The sequence below is a fragment of the Chaetura pelagica genome, unplaced genomic scaffold, assembly GCF_000747805.2.
Source record: "Chaetura pelagica isolate M959 unplaced genomic scaffold, ChaPel_1.0 scaffold20, whole genome shotgun sequence".
NCBI classification, from domain to species: Eukaryota; Metazoa; Chordata; class Aves; order Apodiformes; family Apodidae; genus Chaetura; species Chaetura pelagica.
Window position 1 is genome coordinate 4,993,885 of NW_009951958.1, and position 18,423 is coordinate 5,012,307.

Genomic DNA, 18,423 nt, shown 5'->3' on the forward strand with positions numbered 1-18,423 from the left:
CTTGGCTTTCTAACAGGTCACTGTTTAATTATAGGCATCCGTTTAAGATATCTCCCTTCTCTTTGGCATTGGAGAAAAACAAAAGATGATAAATAACGTGGAAGCTGATAGTATCTTTTTCCATGCGTTTTGGAGCTGAAGGTTTGCTCTGCTTTGAGTAGTGCAAGAATTTCTGTAGTTTCCTACGGTGTGTTTATTTGCTCCTTTAAGTGGAAAAGCTCCTGGAAAGAATATGAGCTTAACCATTAATCTTGGAGATTTTAGAATTTAGAGGATAAATAAATAATTTTAAAGATCCAGAGGAAAAAAACAAAACAAAACAAACCAGGAACCAAAAATTGCCTTCTAAGAAAGAGCACTTTTCCAATACTATTTTTTCTTTCCATTTAACAGCCAACATCAGAGCCTGACAACCACTCTTATTTTAGCTTTGTTGTTACACTGAGTTTTCTAACTTTCCATCAGATAAAAGAGAGTGTCAGCATGAGGTATCACAGTATCACATTGTCAGTTTGTTTGTTTCTCCCAATAGAAGATACTATATTTAAGCGTGTAAATGACAAGTAGATGGTATTTTTCCAGTCATAAAGTTCGGAGAGGTGAAATCCTCTGAGCCCAGACACTTGTCAAGCTACTTTAAGGCTAGTTTCTGGCTGCATTTTGAAAAAGCTCTGGCTGATGTCTCACCAAGGCGTTCAATCCCCAGAAGGGTTAACTATTAACTCTGCACCCTCTGCAGGGTGCTGGGGAAGGCTGCTTGTGTTGCATAGCTGTCTGCTGAAGAAGAGGCTTGGCCACCATCTCCCAGCCCGTGGCACTACAGGCAGCCTTGAGATCTCTTTTTTTTTTTTTTTTCCTCAGCTATCATGATTTGTTGCAATGTTTGTAGGGGGGTTGATCTCCCTTGAACCTGCCGGGTGCTCAGTGCCACTGCTGTGAGAGGGTCTTGGAGTGTTGGAGACCTGGCAGTGAGGAGGGGCCACGTTTGGGGCCAGGGGAGGGGAAGGAGAGGAGGGGAGCTGGGAAATAGCACACAGTCCTTGGCTGTGCTGCTGTGGCAGAGGAATGTGGAACGAAGCCGGGGGTATTGGTTTCCCCAGCGAGACCTTCCATAACATGAGCCGTGGGGCTGCCCAGTCTCACCTTCAAACTTGCATCTTCCAGCAAGTCAGGCCTTTCACTGGAAATGCTGCTCCTTGCCACATGCCTTAGCAGCCTGATGAGTTTTTAAGTGATCACTGAGGTGTGGGAAGCTTCAGGACAGCTTGGGACAGATAAAGTTTGTGACACCCCTCAGTCAAAAAAACCTGATCGAGATGTAGCTTAGAGTAACAACATGTCTCAGCTGTTATGCATGTCTGTTTACATGAGCTGAGAGTGGCACTTGTCCAGTTACTAGTTGCTGTGTTCTGCCAGGGGTCAAAATCAGCCTAAAGCCGGTTCCAGAGATACTTTTCTCAGCCTGAAGATACAAATGGTCTTAAGCTTTAAGCTCCATTGACTGAATATCTTTCCCGATGTGCTCGGTGACATTTGTCTGACTGATTTAACAAAATCGAACAGTTTCATAATTGTATTTCTTTTACACAGTTTGAAACACTCCTGCTTTGATGTGGTCAAGATGTTTTATTTATTTAATACAAGTGTGCTCCTTTTAAACTTTATATCTAGTAATAATTTAAACTGATAATAAGCAAACTGATAATGTTCAGCTGAGGCACTCCAGCAATATTGCAAAAGTGAAAAGAGTTTGAAATCCTGTTAATATGCATGGTGGGTTGCACATATTTCCCTGTAGATCAGTGTGGAGGGGGAAGCAGTTATAAATCCCAGTTAGCTCTAAGATTAGTGGCTTAGATTTACCTTCTGCTGTTGCTTCATCTATTAATCTCTACACTTTGGGGATGTTCGCATACAGACAGCGTGGGAGCCAGCTAAAACATTTCCTCTGTCAGGAGGTGAACACAGATAATACTTATGAGCATTAAGTAATATGCCATTATAATGCTTGTATACTTACTGCCTGTCATCTCACAGCAGTGCAACTATGTGCTGCTGCTATGGCATATCCAAACAACACAGTAATTCAGTGCCACAGATGAGAAAAAATAGCCGAGTGCCCAGGCTGCCAGTGCTGTGTGTTATTGTTCAGGCTACTTCAGCCTCTGTCTCAACAGCCCAGCTCTCTCATTTAAGCTATTTATGTACTTTTTAATGTGGGCATCAAAACAAAAGCACCCCCTGCATCACACAAAAGTACAAATGTCTCAGTTGGGACACGGGACAGCAGCCACCTTCTCCTCCTTCACAAATCCCACTTGTTGCTGTGGATACAGAAGTTCAGTGCTAGAGCTGCAGCCCAGCTGAGAGAAGAGGAGAAGGGCATTGGGATAGGGATGTGCAGAAGTGAGGTATGTAAATGTAGCATGTGAATGTCTGAAGGAAGACTGGAAAGATATATCCTGATTTGGCTCATCTATCTTCTAAAGAGAAAGAATTAAGAGATGCCAAAATTCGGCAACAGCAGTATTGAACAAAAACCTCAGTTTTTCAACTTCTTCTTCCCTTTTAAAAGGATTTGCATGAAATGCTTGAAATCGATGATAAAGCAGGCTTGGTGCTCTGGCTCCTGGGCCTGGGCAGGTGCTGCTGTAAGGACAGAAGCACCTGCATTGAAAGGACAAGTCACTGACCCCCATGAATTACTTGTTTGAATGGTACCGTGGGAGCTCTAGAAAACCCAAGTTAGCTCTGAGTCATAAAATGAACTTATCTGAAACAGGCAGGATTTTCACCTTCCAAGAAGTGCCCACCTATCTGCAGCTGAAAGCCACTAATGCAAGATGAAGAAGGCACTGTAATTATGATCAAAGTCCAACTGTTGAGAGTCATGTAATTAGTCTCTCTCTCTAAAGCCACTGTTTTTTCAGCTAATGCCTGGTTGGGGGAGTGATGTTTACAGATAAGTTGCTTGTGTTCTTGGAAATAATGGTCATTAGGCTGTGTTTTACCCAGCAGCTCTCTTCTTTTGGAGCTGTTTGGAATGCACCTGCTAGTGCACCAGGCTGCGGTCCTACCTGGTCTGCTCGTCCTTCTTCTTTTACCCAGGCTAATTGGTGACCCCAGGATTTAGCATTGCTGGTGTGTTGAAGGTGTTCACTGTGGCTTGCTCCTCCCTTTTGAATGAAAGGCCTCTCACACAAGCTGCTCTTTCCTCTTTCGTTTCTGGCTTTGTATTCTCCACACAATGTGGTATGGCCCAGCCTCCCAAATCTCACTAAATGATAGAGGCTTGAGGAACAACTCTGAAATCCTCTGGTCTCTGCAGCATCTGGGCTGGAAATTTGGTTTCTCAGACTCAGTCCCTGGTTTTGAGGAGGTTACCAAAGGAAAAAAAAAATCTGACAATCCTCCCCACCAACTAAATATGTAGAAAAAAAAAACCTCTATTTTTTTTAGAAGAGGATGAGGGAAGCTGTTGGAAATTGGTTGGGGCATGGAAGGAAGGGTAGGGTATGAGCCATGGCAGCAGCATCTATTGGGTGCTGTATGTAGATGGATTTTGGTGATCAGGGTCTAGTTCCAGCCAACCAGGGCTCCTGGGTTCAAAAGGATCTTTCATGGGGAGCATTGCACTTGTAGTTTCACCTTTCTTTATTGGTTCCCACACCCATCAAACAGGGCTGGTGAAAGGACTGCAGGTACCAGGCAGCAGCCTTGCCAATGGTAATGCTGGCACTGCAGCACAAACGTGAAAAAACTCACTGCACCCAGTGCTCATCACTACTAACAGGCAGCAATGACATAGCAGGTTTCCTCCCTTTGGGTTGGGAGGGGGCACAACTGGGCAAAATGTGCGAGACAGCCCTCCTGTGCTGTTCCCCTTCCTGGTTGTGAAGCAGTGCTAGTGTAAGCAGCTCCTTCACTCCTGTATTAGCTGGGTGACTGTGACAGAGCTTTGCTTAAAGTGTCATAGGGCTAAGTCTTGGAGGAGTGTATTATCCCATGTGTAGGCTCTGCAGAACCCTTGTGTTTGGGCAACTGCATGCTTTTTCTCTTTCCTTGTACTATGCTTTCCCAAAGAAAACCTGAACTGCTATGACAGGGTGCACAATTCATCTGCCTTCACCCTTGAGAGCTGAAATTTACTGTGTTGGCAGAGAGACCTGAAGCCAAGTAAGGAAAGCCACATGACTTGGTATAGAGCTATTTGCAGAAACAGCCAGTGATATAGCAGGTACTTTCCAAAGACTCAGAGAGGGGCTAGAAACTGTTCTGAGCAGCTTGTGGTGTGCTTGGAGCAGCCGGTGACTTCTAGAGGACCATCATTGGCTGCGTGCAGGAATGAAAGATGGACAGGAGCTGGGGGACTGCTTTTTTAATGGGCTTTGGTGAGCTCTCTGGTGAAGTGGTGGTCATCTTCAAGGCTGTGCTGTCACCCCTGGTAGAAATCTTATGGGGGCGAGTCCCAATCTGAAGCCAGATGCATGCAAGGGGACAGCATGAAGTGTGCAGAGACATGGCTATGGCAGGGTGGCCTCATGGGTGGGATGGCTTTGTAGAGCAGCTTTGCAGGGAGGACATGCTGCCAGCACAGGACCTCTCAGCTGCCCCCAGCACCTTGCAAAGGAGTGTGCTGCTGGTAGCAGGGAGGGTATTTATCTCATCTTTGAAGTCTTGTCTTTGAAGTCTCTCCTTTGGTTGCTCTCCTGTTCTTATGCTGCAGTCTCATCGGAAGGTGGGATTAGAAGGTAGGACCTTTGCAAAACATCACAGCAGCACATTAAGCCCTCTTCAGTTCTTTTTTCCTGGCAGAGCTCCTGCAGTCTGTTGGTCCCCACTACCCTTCTGTTTTGTCCCCACTGGACCTCTTTTCTCTATGGCAGAGAGATGTCATTGTGTTGAGGATGTCACAACCCCTTCAGAGTCATTGCCAAAGACAGTGCTTTTCTTTTTTCCTCTTCAAAATGGTAGAGGCCCCTCAAGAGTGTTGTAAGAAAATATCTGTCTGCTTAGAGGTCCTTTTAGTGCTGCTTAAAAGAATGAATTGGAATGAAATTGACCATTTTTTGTATTTTCCCAGCTCTCAAAGGACTGCAAGGAGAGTATGTGAAGGCTTCCATGTGGTCCTGTTCTGGTTTTTTTTATGAGGAGAGAATACCAGATTCATAGCAGCTTGCTCAACTCCCCAAAATTCTGAAGATACTAAAGAAGAAAGTTATCAGTAGCTCATCTGTTCAGGGTATTCATAGTACATGTTACAAGTTATGTCCTGAAGATTTGCATGATACCCTCTCCTACAACCTAACTTGCCATGGCTTCTCTCAACAAACAAAAGGACTTCTGGCCTGATACAGAGCTAAGCTTTGTTTTGGGGAAAAATAAGTATTGAACCATTATTAAAAAAAAAAAGTCTGTAGGTGTCACAAGGCATGGGGGAGGAAGAAGGATCTTGGATGAGGACAAAATCAAGCAAACATAGTTTTGAATTTGGAGTCTGGTTCTAATCTAGTTTTGCATTTATGTGAAAACCTTAGTGGGAATATGGGTGTTGTGGTGGGTGCCAGTGGTTACACTGCCATGCAAATTTTGACTTCTGTTTAGTTTAAAATTTTGTAGCCCATGATCAAACTGAAAAAAAGAAACAGAAGGAAAACGTTTCACTATAAAAGATCTCTGAGGTCTTTTTGACTAGGTCTGCTGATAATAGACTGTATCTTCCCATCTGCTTAGATGCCTTCATGAAAACATATGTATCTGGTCCTAGGGCTTACTCAGGAGATTTTAGTGGCTGTTTGTAATCAGTTACTACAGAGTAGCAGACCATCTCCCCATAGGATTTTGTTGCTGAGTCATCTCCAATTAGGTGCTCGAATGCCACAGGTGGTCTGATGTGATAAATAGGGATGTATGTAAGCAAGGGGAATTTGGTTGGAGCATGGAGCCATAAAGAGAACAGCCACCTCCAAGAGTGAGTAGGGGGAAACACTGCAGTAAGTGATTGGGGGTTCAAAAGGCTCTTTGCAACATAAAAGTAAGTCTGCTTGCAAAACTTTGCCCTGGGAGGTTGGATGCCTGTCTAGTTTAGCACTCTTGATGTGCACCTAAGTCAAGACGTGCTGAAAATTGCATGGAAAGAAGCTTGCAATGTGCTACTGAGCTGGACACTGCAAGCAGCAGCAGCTGCTCCCCTGTGTACTGCCAGCAGTGTCTGCCTCTAAACTCAGAAGTAGAAGCCAGATCTCTTGGGGCAAAATGGTGGGATTGCTGTGCTGGCTGCCAATGGGGTCTATGAGGTGGCTGTGACAGCTGTGGAATCATAGTTCAGCTGGATCTGAGCGTTTACATGGGCATTCAGGTGGTCAAATATTACAGGATTAAAAACCTGGAAGTTAAACAACACAATTCCTTCACACAGTCTTCAAATTTGACTGTTCATATTTGTGAATTTTCCTCTTAAAAGATACAGCCTGGAAAGATCATTCCTATTTTTGATGGAATGGGAGACTCTGCTGTATTCATAGCACTCCAGGAGCTATTGCTTTAAGAGAATCACAAGCAAAAAATCATAAATCACACTAGGTGTGGCTCTCTAGTGATAAAATTACAGGGAGTTAACCCTGTAATTTCTTAGCACCAGGTACAGTTGCAACAGAAAGGATCCTGTGAGCACCTCAGGTAGTGTTCCCTTGCACACCAGCAGTCTTTCTGATAAACAGGTCACTTTTTCCTGTCTTCCAAGACTATAATCTGCTCTTAATTCTTTGTCCTTTGTCTTCCCTGTGTCACAGCTATTTTGTGACACAGAGAGAGGTTTTTGCAAGTGCTTTTATTTTTGAGAGAAGGATTTTCTGCCCTTGGGCATAGCAATAGCTGGCCTGCCATGGAGTTGTTACATGCTGAAAAATATCACCAGCACAGTATTTGGCAGGAGATTTCATTTTTCTACAGGAGTGTCACTGGTGGTAGGGTTGGGAAATTGAAGTTACTGTTCATCATCTAAAACACATCAGATTTAGCAGGTTGGCTGAGGGAGGTAGCAAATGGGAACTTCAACCAAATTCATATTACAGGAATCTGTACCTAACACCTGCTCTGCTGGCGTTTCTGTTTTGAATTTTAATTATTTACTGAAACACAGGATGTTTTTGTTTACAGTTTCCTGCTTCTGAAGAGTTTTGGGGACGTTTTGTATTATTTTGATGAGGTGGGTTTTTTTCTAAGTTTTTTGTAAAGTTCAAGCTTCGATAGAGAGCTGAGAAAGGGACTTTACCTCCTCTGAGCAGTTGACAGAGAAAAGAATTTGTGTAACTAAAAACTGAAGCAGCTTTCGTAACAGCAGGTGCCTTAGGGAGCCAAGAGTCTTACCTGGCTCAACTCAAAATGTCACGAGTCTTTTGCAGTAGACAGTCTGAGACCTTCCTGTCCTAAAAAAGAATCACGTATTTCATGTTCTCTGTCTGGGGAAGCTCTCCCTCTCCTCTCTGACTATATTTATGTGGCTAAATGCCCTGCCATGCATAGTATCCCACAGATGAAAATCAGTGTGGGCTGCATAATTTCCCTTGCTTTGCTCCCTCCTGGTGGGGGGCCATGTTGAGACCCATGTGTTATGTCCCCCCAGCTGCTTCTTGACAGTGGCTAAATTTGGGGAATGACTGTCCTGGATGAACTAGGACAGCAGTAACTCTGGGCCTGCTGCTTGCCATGCAGGGGTGCCCAGCACCTTCCCCAGGGTTGTAGCTGCAGCACATCAAGCACTTGTGCAAACAAACCCCAGGAGCTGTTGGGATGATTCTGGCAGAGAGGGGAACTGATTCTGTTACATGTCAGAAAGGTTCGAATCTCAGCGTGTCTGAAAGAAACTCTGTTCTTGGCAGAGCATGTCACTGTCCTGGGGACTGTGTGGCCCTAACGCTACTGACAGTGATCTGCTGCAGGGTCTTGGTTCTCAATGGGAGAAAACTTATTTTCTTCTTAGGGAATACGCTGCTTGTGGGAAACCTATGCCAGGCTTTACATAGAGCTTGGTGCATATTGCAGGGCTGCAACTCCAGCAGGAGAAATTGGAGCTGCAAGCACACTCAGAAAAGCCCATGCTGTGTGCATCTCTGCCATTCTGTGGGGTCTGGGTATTCCTGGTGTTTTGGTCCAGAAATCTCACTCTGTTCAGTGGATGCAGTTGTAGCAGAGGTGGGAGGGAGCTGAATCCTGCATCTCTCATTTTGGTTATCTCTAGAGGGTTTTGCATGGTGAAAGTGCTCAGAAAAGGTTTGGAGGGGATTGAAACTTCCTTATTGGGGAGAAGAAAGGCAGAAGCCCCTTAGTCTCTCTCCTCCTGGCTGGAAATGCCCCGGAAATGGTGTTTGGTGCTGGAGTCTGAGGACAGGCGCTCAGTTTAACCCATTGCCAAGACCAGATTTGAGAGCCCACTTCTCTGAGCACCTCAGTCCTGATCCACAAATCTACACCCAGCACCTTCATCCCAGAGGCATGAAGGATGGTCAGACACTTGGAGATGTGAGCTGTGCTTACCTGGTTTTCCAAAGCCCGAGGTCACACGCTGCAACAGTCTCCTCTTTTTTCCACTAAGCCTTGCAGCAGCAGGCTGAAGGAGGCACACACATCTCACGGTCAGTTCCCATACACGATACTTCTCTGTGTATCTGCCACTAAACAGAAAACACTGTGCTCGAAACTGCCTATTATCTGCCCAACAGGGTCCTATCTGTATACCATGGTCTGGAGCATGCAAATCATGTGTGAGAGTTCCTCAGATGATGCTTCATCCCTGCACTCCCTGGGAGAAGTGCTGAGCCCAATTTCATCTCTGCAGGCATGAGCACTGCATATGAGATGTGGGGTTCCCACTGTGTCTTTTAAAAGGTACAAACTAATGTGTGGGTTTGTTTTTTTTTCTTGTTTAACTCTGTTATTTTTGGGGGGAAATACTGCTCTGGCTTTGCTCCCTAGACTGCAGTAGTTGCTCTTTGCACCACATAATCTCCTTTTTATTGCGAGAACAAGCAAGCCAGGCAGGAACTCTGAGATCTTCATGGCAGTTTCTCAGCACAATGTGTGTCCCTGGTTTGGGGGACTGGCTGTGCTGGTGGCAACCCCTTGATCTGGGGCTTTCTCTCAGGTTTGATTGGCAACGTGTTGCCTGCTGCTGGCACTTGCTCTGATAGCACACAGTCCTTAGGAAGGGATGAGCTCAGGACATTTGGTGGTGGGCTGGACTGTAGGAAGTTCAGCCTAACTAGACCACGCCTAACTCATCCTTGCTATGTAGAACAAGAGGTTGGGCTTAACAGTGCTTGCAGCTCTTTCCTCTCCAGACAGCCCAGGGCTCAGGCCAGGGCCACAGCTGAAAAACATCCTTGCGTGTAGATAAGGGACAACACACAAACCAGACCTTGAACCTGGGCCAGGTCAGCAGTGTGGATGTAGTTGTGGTCTCTCCTTGCTGCTATACCCTAGCTGCAAGTGGAACCTTTCTCTTGGGTTTGGATTTCTCTTTTTTTTTTATTTATTATTTTTTTATTTATTTCTAGCTCTGACCTCTTTCAGAGTAGTATCTAATGAAAGCCAGTTCCTGACACCCTGACTGCCTTTCTGAAGCTCTGATGTGCTTGACTGAATTATTCTACCATCTGTAATAAATAAAGCAATTTCTCATTGGGTTGTGGTCTCTGTATTGGGAGGTAGACTAGTGAAACCTGAGTGATGCTGGTTGCAATCAACACTGCAAAACTTTAGCAGACAAGAGGCAAAAGAGCTCCATTTTCTGTGGGAAAAATACTGAAATCCCTGTAAAAAAAAGGGGCAGCGATGAGCTGCTGTAAACAGTGTTATTGAGTAAATGCTGTGCTCACAAGAAAAATACTGATGAGCGAAGCTCAAAACGGAGAATTTGATTCACCAAGAATTTTATTTCTGGCCATTGCTTCTTCAGAGCTTCTCAATTTTCCATATTATACACCTAAAATCACTACAGAACAGTAGGGATGAAGTAATAGCTGTATTTTGTCATGACTGTCATATTTTGAAAATTACCTCACCCACTTTTGTTTCTGGGACTGTTGCTTTCTTTTAATATTCCCTGATGCTGCAGAGACCTGGATAATTTGAAAGGATGCTATTAGCTGGTTTAGGCTGCTTTGGGCATTTAAGATCTGCCTTCTCCCCTCTTCCAGAAAAGATGAGGGATCTCCCCATGTTGTGCAGTGGAGATTACCAAGTCTCCTCCAGTGGCAGCTTGTGCACATGCCTCCAGACTCCTGCTGCAAACCATTTCTGATGGTGGATGAGTGGATCACGGGTTTGGGTTAGGCAGTCCCTTTGGATGCACAAAAGACGGTCTGTGTTATCTTTAATTGTAGGTGCAGTTGAGCTTGGCGTGTGGCAGCAGGGCTAGAGGCAGCACCAACCCAGCAGAAGACCTCTCTGCAGAGATCTGTTCTCATCTCTTCATTTGTCTTGCTGTAAAGCTATCAGGACAGGCTGGCTGGCTGCAAAAACTCTTGTGTAGACTTTGACAGGGTGACCCAAATGCATGTCCTCAGCTGGCTATCTAAAATGAGCAAATTATGTCTTATTAGACCAAAGGTGGGGGTTGGGTTTTTTTAAAGGACTGAAAACTGTTTTGTGGCTTATGAACAGTTTACTTGTAATGTTTATCTTACAATACTTATTTTTGGACATGGCTCAAAAATACCTCAGAATTTTGAGGGCTGGGCCTGGATTTTCCACTTGTGTTGCTTTTGAGAAGACTTTCTCACTTACTGCTGTAAAAGCTCTCACCCCTGCCTGGCAGCTCTGACTCCTCCCTCTGCAGATGGGCACTGCTTTGAATCGCTGCAAGTAGGTTTGGGGAAGGGATTGTCTGGCAAAGTGGGTTATAAAATAATACCATTACAGCTGCTTTTTAATTGGTTTGGGGTGGTTTATTTTTTTAATGGATGGAGATTTAGATTTTCTTATTTACGTTTGGAAACTCTAGGGATCGTGTTTCCCTGCAGATGTGATGGTCAACAGGTCTCTGTGTGCTTCACAAAGTTGGTGGCACTGCTGTACCTCAGGAATACATAGACAGATCACCATGGGCTGGGAGCTGAGCTAGGTGTTCTGAGCTCCAGGCTTGAGCTCTAACTCTGGGCCTCCCAACACAGGTTGCTCAGGCTCCTGGGTGGTCTTCTGGAGATTACGAGGGCTCTGCACCCTGGATTACAGAAAGCACCAATTGTGGTGGGCAGGGGGAGGTGCTTTCACCTTGGCCCCTGCTGAGAAAGAGAGTAAATCTCAGGCCTGAGCAGAGGAGAGGGAATATCTGCAGCTGGATGAGGAGGTAGTTTCCAAGGGTGGGTGAGAAAGGGAGGGTGGAGAAGGGAGTGTCCAAAGTTGAGTGGGGGTTTATAACTTGCTGAAGGGATCCTTGGAGGAAAAAAAAGTTAGGGGTGACTTTGTTCCAACAGTCAGGGGATGGTGTCTCTAGTGCTGGTATAGTGATTAGCTGTCTGAAACCCTGAGGACAAAGAAATGCCTCTATTATGTAGAAGCTGTCACTATTGTTGGGGCTGATAATTATGATATGTAGATAGCAGATGTGATGAGATGTCGATAGGAGATGTGGTGGATTCCTGGGCTGTGGGGGTTGCCAATAGGGTTCTGAACCCACTCTGCTTCCAGCAGCTCTTCCCAGCAATTTGCAGGGAGCAGGCTATGCAGTGCCCAAGCTGGGAATCCCTTAGAACAGTAGCACTGGGAATGCAGAGGGAGCCTTTTTCTCCCATGGGAGCTCTGCTGCCAGTGCTAGAGCAGGGTGCTGGCAAGGGGGCCAGGGCTGTGGTGATGTAACGTGCTTTGAGGGGCAGCCACAAAGCTGCAAACACTGCATCCACTGTGGGCATGGTTTTGCTCAAGATGAGTCTAACTGAAAGAAGATGATAAATGGAAAAAAATCCCCCTTGTGTTTTTCAGCATAGCGAGTTAGGAGGATCATTCTGTGCAGCCAGTTTCGCTTTCTTTGATATAGGTCAGTCTTGCCCATGCACTGAAGGCTCGAGTAAAGAGCAACCAGAAAGGCAAATCATCTCTTCCCACCCCTTTCCATTATGCTCACACACTTAGGCTTCCAAAAAATTAAATCCAAGGGAGATCAGGAGGCACTGTCACAGAACAGTACACTGTAGCAGAATACGGTGTTGAAAAGCCACGCACTCAGCATTCCTCTGAGACAGAATTGCTTAAATTCCTCTAAATATCATATATCTCACAGCTGAAATAGGGTGTGCACAATACAAGTGTCATTTGCCTACACAGCGATAGGAAGGAGCTCGCAGTCCTCCCTAGGCTGTCCTCAGTGGGTGCTGTAGGACACAGGCAGTGTCGCAGAACCCTGCACCACTGTCACTCTCTGTTCCTTCTTGTGTTCCCCATATCTTCTTGGTGTTTACTTCAGAGATCAGGGTACACCAGTCAGGCAGTTCCCTTAGTTTGTTTCCTAATGTATATGTCCATGCCACTGGACTATTTTTCTCAGCTGCCACTCCCTTCCACCCCATCCCAGAGCCCACCCTGCTGTCCCCAGGTTTTCCAGTGAGATTGCAGGTCAAATCTGGGAAACCATCTGAAAAATCCAAGATCTGGGAAAGAAGAGTGGACATTTGAACCATGGGTGAAAGTTATATTCTGGCTCAAAAAAATTCCATGTGGTGGTGTTATCCCTTGCATTTGCACTTCCAAATCCATGCATCCATCACTCTTCTGGAGATATTTTATAGGACTGATGCATAGGAGCAATGTTATATGGGAGGGAAATCTGAAGGATTTAAAGAAGTTAAGAAAGTCTAGATTTTAAAAAGCTAAATCTAAAAGCTGGGCTGGAAATCTAAAGGAGAATAAATACTTGTAACTGCAGTTCAGCAGGAGGGAAATCTGAAGGATTTAAAGAAGTTAAGAAAGTCTAGATTTTAAAAAGCTAAATCTAAAAGCTGGGCTGGAAATCTAAAGGAGAATAAATACTTGTGAGTGCAGTACAGCAGAATCTGTCTCTGCCAGGGTGGGAGTCAGTCTCTGTTGGGCTATTGTGAACCAAGACCTTGGAATACAGCACGAGGCAGAGAAAGAAATGGGAAAATGCAAAGTATAGTGCAGTTCATGTAGGGAAGGGAAGCTGCTTCTTGGTGAAGTAAATACAGAAAGAGGCATAGATAGAGATGCAGTGCAGATCCCTGAAATTCAACAGCAATCTCCTCTTTGATAGGGATGAGACCCTGCCTGTATACCCATGGGCTTTCCTTTTGCCCCCCTGTTTATGTCAATGAACCTGTTTGGTTACTGAAGGTCTCTAACGGGTGCTTCCAGGGTGTGCTTTGCTGGCTGGGGGGGACAAGCGAGCTCCACGCTCCGGGGAATTCCAGATGACACCGCCTGCCAGGGACACGCTGGTCCCGTGCTGCCAGACCCTGCTTCCTTCTCCTCTTGCACAGCTGTGAGCTTCATTAGGTAGCAACGTCTACAAATCACTGCAGTGTTAAAATGCAGAGCAGGGGGGGAATTCCAGCAGGACGAGGGCTGCCAAGTTCCTCGAGTTTTAACCGTGTGGTCCGAACAGGAGCCCCCTCCCCTCTCAAGAGCTAAAAATACAACAAACACCAAGATTCAGGCAATTGAGTGTAATGCTAATGAATTTTAAATCGTTTTGATGCACTTCAAGGTGTAACCAGAGAAAGAAGAGACAAGCGTATGGCTTGGGATTGCTGGAGCTGGGGCTGCCGACTCCTCTGCTCTGTGACTTAGTTCTGTACCCAGCCCACACCCTGTGACAGCTGAAGGCTAATATATTAATCTGTGCAGGAATTAAGAGCCATTAAGTGGTTAACTGCTGTAAGCATTCAGAAAGAAAGAGTAGTTTTTAGTCAGGGCATCTAGGTTTGAATTCTATTTCCACCCTGAACTCTGACTTTGGCTCAACACTGGTCACAGCGTTTCTGCAGCCTTGATTTTTCATTCCTGACCATCAGTGTTTTGGTCCCTGAAGATAAATGAAGTTTGGGTATTGTTGTGTTGTGTGTTTTGGTTTTTGGGGTTTTTTTGTTGTGTTTTTTTTTTCTCCAGGAAGTGCAGTGCATACTCTACCTGAAGAAATTAAGGCCTTTTTGAAATTCTCTATCTAGCACTGGTTCCTTTTTGAGCAGCTACAGACTGGGACTCAGGTTGTATTTCTGGCTGCACAACTGGCTTGCTGAGTAATGATGAGTAATTCTGTGACCTCCTGGTGCCTCAGTTTTCCCACAGGTAATATGGGAGTAATGGCACTGTCTCCCTTTGTAGAGCACTTGAGAGCTATGAATAAAATGAGCCATATTAGATATAATTATGTATACATTATTAATTATTCTTTGGGTTCATTTGTATAATGTGGAAGTGCTTCCTTTATATGAGTAGATGTTCTCTTTGCATCAAGGTTTCCCAAATACTCTGCTAATAAAATTAGCAAATTTATCTTATGAAAAAACAGCAACATCTGTACCTTACAAAGAATAACTTCTTTGTTCCCCCTATTTACAAGGAGTCACCTGAAAAAAACAAGGGGTAATGAACAAAAATTGCTCCTGGGGAGATTCTCATTGCACACAAGAGGTACATTTTTCACCATGAGGACAGTCAAACATTGAAATTGTCTTCCAAGGGAAGCGGTGGATTCCCCCACATTGGACAGTTTTAAGTCTCAGCTTGACAGGGTGCTGAGCCATCTCATATAAACTATAGTATTACCTAGAAAGGTTGGACCAGATAATCCTTGAGTTCCCTCCCAGCCTGGCATTCTATGATTTTATGATTCCCATCTGCTTGTACACTGATTATAGACCTAGTGACAAAAAAACTGTACACCATTTATAGACATTTGGTGAAAAGAAGCAGAAAGTAACTCCTCTAACTTTGGCAACAAGCAGGAAAAAGTGCTCCAAATGATTTTGTTCATCCCTGCCGTGAAAGATTTTTTTCTCTCTGCTGTGGCTTTACACCAATATCAAGCCACAAAGTCTGGCATCTGTAAACCACACTGACAGTTCCTGAGAGTTTGCACTCTGTGCAGGAGAACCACCAACCACCCCAGAGCTCCAGCTTCTGAGAGAAGCTAAGGAGAACTGGCAGTGCTTGGATGTCTTGAACCTCAACCCAGAAACTTCCTTACTCATTTTTGGTTTCTCCATAAACTCTACTTTTAACCTGGGGGGCACCTCAGAGTGTTGAGGCCCCAAGCTTACTTTGGATGAAAAACCAAAGAAAACCATGTTATCTCAGTTGTGACTGTCTTATTTTTGGAAGGAGGCTGCTGGATCCACACATGTTCCATAGCGGTGCTGGAGCTGCACCCTGCACCAGCTCTGACCCTCTACCAGTGAAAACTGGTGGCATCTGCCTTTAAGGTTAAAGGAAGAGAGGAGGGGCTGTGCATGCTCCGGACCAAGCCCAGGCCTTGCTTCCCTCAGCTGCTCGTGTCTTCCCCAGCAGTAAGTCAGACTTGGTGTTTTGGGTTTAGCCCCTTCTAAGACAGATTAGTTGCAGAGAAAGGTGGCTTTTCTTTTGGGTGAGAAGTGTTGTTGTCTTGCAATAGTTGAGCTTAATAGTTCACTCTCATTTTTTTATGGTGTGGAAAGTGGTTTGGGGTTATTTGGGGATGTTGTTGCTTTTCTTTAATGTCCTTCATGTGAAGGTAAGAAGGAGGAAAACATGGTGAAAACTGGAAAGCATGTGCTTTGCACAGGGGAGCAGAAATGCCTTGTTTTCCCTCCGGTTTGCTAAGTTCTTGTCATGCTGGGCGAGGCAGTCAGGGCTTTGCTTCAACCTGTGTTGGGACCCTGGGCTCCAGGGAAAGGCAGCAGTAGTTCAGGTGGGTTCTCTAGCTCTCATTGCCGTATTTTGCAGACACCTTGCTCGTTAGAGTGGTGGGAAACTGACCCAGCTGGGATGCAGTCCCACTCCTGGGGCATCATCAGCCTGCACCAGGTTTCAGCCTGGTGAATCTACAAAGTGCTTTCACCTGGGGTCTGGGCTGCCCGTGCTTCAGCAAATTAAATAGGATGTAGCTGAGCTAGACCTGAGTGGTACTGCATTGCTGGCTGAAACCTGTCCTAGGATTCAGTGTTGCCTGAGCAATCTCCTAGCACTGTGCCAGGAAACCCTGTGCTCTTGGTGAGGTGCTGCTTCTCAGAGATTTAACTTTCTGTTTCTGTTAATAATGATTTCCTGGTGGTTTTTGGAGGAGGGGGCTTGTGGGTGCCATCTCCTCCTTAGCTTGAGGTTTGATGTGGGCTATAAATCCCTCTAGTTCCAGCCTGGTGCAGTTAGTGTTTGTGGCAAGCTGCCTGCCAACTATTTCAGCAGTTAATGCAGGGAATTAAGCCTGTAGCTTGTAGATTTCAGACAGGGAGTAAGCTTGACAAGAGTTACTACGATGCTTTATCCTGTCAGTCAGTGGTTTGGTATAGCAGGCTGTGTTTGGTATTGTTATCTGCTATGATGTGCTTTGGGATGAGTGGTTATGGGTGAAATGGATGGTTTTTAAATGCCTGTTAACAAAAAAAAAAAGCAGCTGGTAAGAGAAATTTGAACAATGCAAACTCCAGCTCTCTTGTGATTAAGTTTAGGGACTCGGGGATTATTTTACTGAACCTAAAGCATTTCCTGATGTGGGAAAAGACAATTTGCTAGAGTAGTGAAATTCATGCATAGATCTTGCTTACGCTCTAGCTGGTATTTTTTTGCAGAAGAGCAAATCCAGGCACTCAGGTATTCATAGAGGCTGCTCCTCTGTCTTGAGGGCTGCTTGTTAAGGAAAGTGGTGCTAGGTTTGTATCTGCTTAAGATCATGGGGAAGAAGTCAGTTTAGTTTGCATGCAGCTTTGTGCTGAACTGAACTTAGGTTTTCTTGTGGCTTGATAGCTCTTTCCCACTTGAAAGTAGGATGGACCAAACTTGGAGAAGAGGCAATGCTCACTACCCATGTAACGCTGCAACCTTCTCACAGGAGCCTGCCAGGGTTGGCCACTGAATCCTGCAGCCTCTGTTGGGAATAGAGCTGTACAGGTAGTTAAGGTGTTGCAGAGAGCAATGAAATAGTTTCTCAAATTTTGCTTCTGTGATACCACTAACCAGGGAACATCTTTTGCCTGGTATAGGGGAACATGCTTTTTTGGCTCTCAGGTAAAATCTGATTATGCTTGTCTTAGAAACCTAAGCCAGCAGCTTGGTGGAGTACAGGGATAAAAATGTGCTGCAGGCTGTGGGGCACTGTGAAGAGTGCTTGGTTGGGGTAGGTTTGTGAGAAGCAACTTCTGCTTTGCTGCCAAATGGGACCACAAGGGCCAGAGCAGGCAGGGCTGAGCTGGTTGCTTTGATTTCTTGAGACATAGGTAGGACTTTGTGTAGCTGTGAACCAAAGCTGGGCCATGGCATAGAACCTCATTGCACTGAGACTTGTTGAAGGAAGGAAGGTCTGTTTTGTAATAACTCTTTCTGGTGAAGTGGGTTCCTGCATACGTAGTAATAAGCTGATGTGGGTGGTTGATACTTTTGCACTGAACTAAAAAGTGGTTTTAAGCGGTCAAATCAGGGGCTATTGTGGTAAGGGGCACGTAACTGTTAAAAGTGAGTGCATCAGTGGTTTGGTATAACATGCTGTGGGGTTTCTCTGCCCATTCCTGGTAGGTCTGAACAGTTGCAGGGTATCCAGCAGTGTCTGGGGTCTGTGGGTTTAGTGGCAGAGTAAGTTGGGAACTGTGCCCTTCCTGTTGCTGTCTTTTGAAGCTTGTGGTAGTTTTGGTTCCCACCTTGTATAGCAGGCTCCAGACCAGATCTATTCTACTGGGTTTCAATATGGCACTCTTCAAAGTGCCTTACCAGACTGAAAGCTTGAAAGGAGTAATTTTTGGTACTTTGTGGGATAACTGCTGTTCTCAGAGGATTTGTAATTCTTTATTCACATGTAGTGTGGGTTTCTGCTCACGTCTGAGTGACAGAGCTATTCGCTGTGGTACTCGTGAATTTTATTTTTGTCTCTGGCTGTTCATGAACTCAGAAAGGATACTGTTTTGGGTTTTTTTCTTGATCACAAAAACAGTGAACAACTGAAGAGATACTTTCACCTATTTTAAAACATGCTCGTCTATGGCTCTGGGGGCCTGAAACTGCTTTGCTTTCTGTTAACTAAGGAAAACTCCTTTCAAAGAGCATGCAGTTCTGTGGGCAGTAGAGGTGAGAAAAGCCTTGCTTTTTGCACACCAGAGTCATCCTCAGAACATAAGAGGCCATACAAAATTCAGTAAAGAGAGCTAGATCCCTCTCTGACAGCAGCCAGAAAGTGGTGCTTCAGGAAAAAGATCAACTGTAGTGTGATCCTTTCTCTGAAACACTCTT

At 45.1% G+C, this 18,423-nt stretch overlaps 1 protein-coding gene across 1 annotated transcript in view; it reads left to right on the forward strand.

Annotated features, from left to right (window-relative positions):
* TP63 (tumor protein p63) overlaps nt 1–18,423 on the forward strand; it is a 103,308-nt gene that overhangs the window by 218 nt on the left and 84,667 nt on the right. The window lies entirely within an intron of this gene.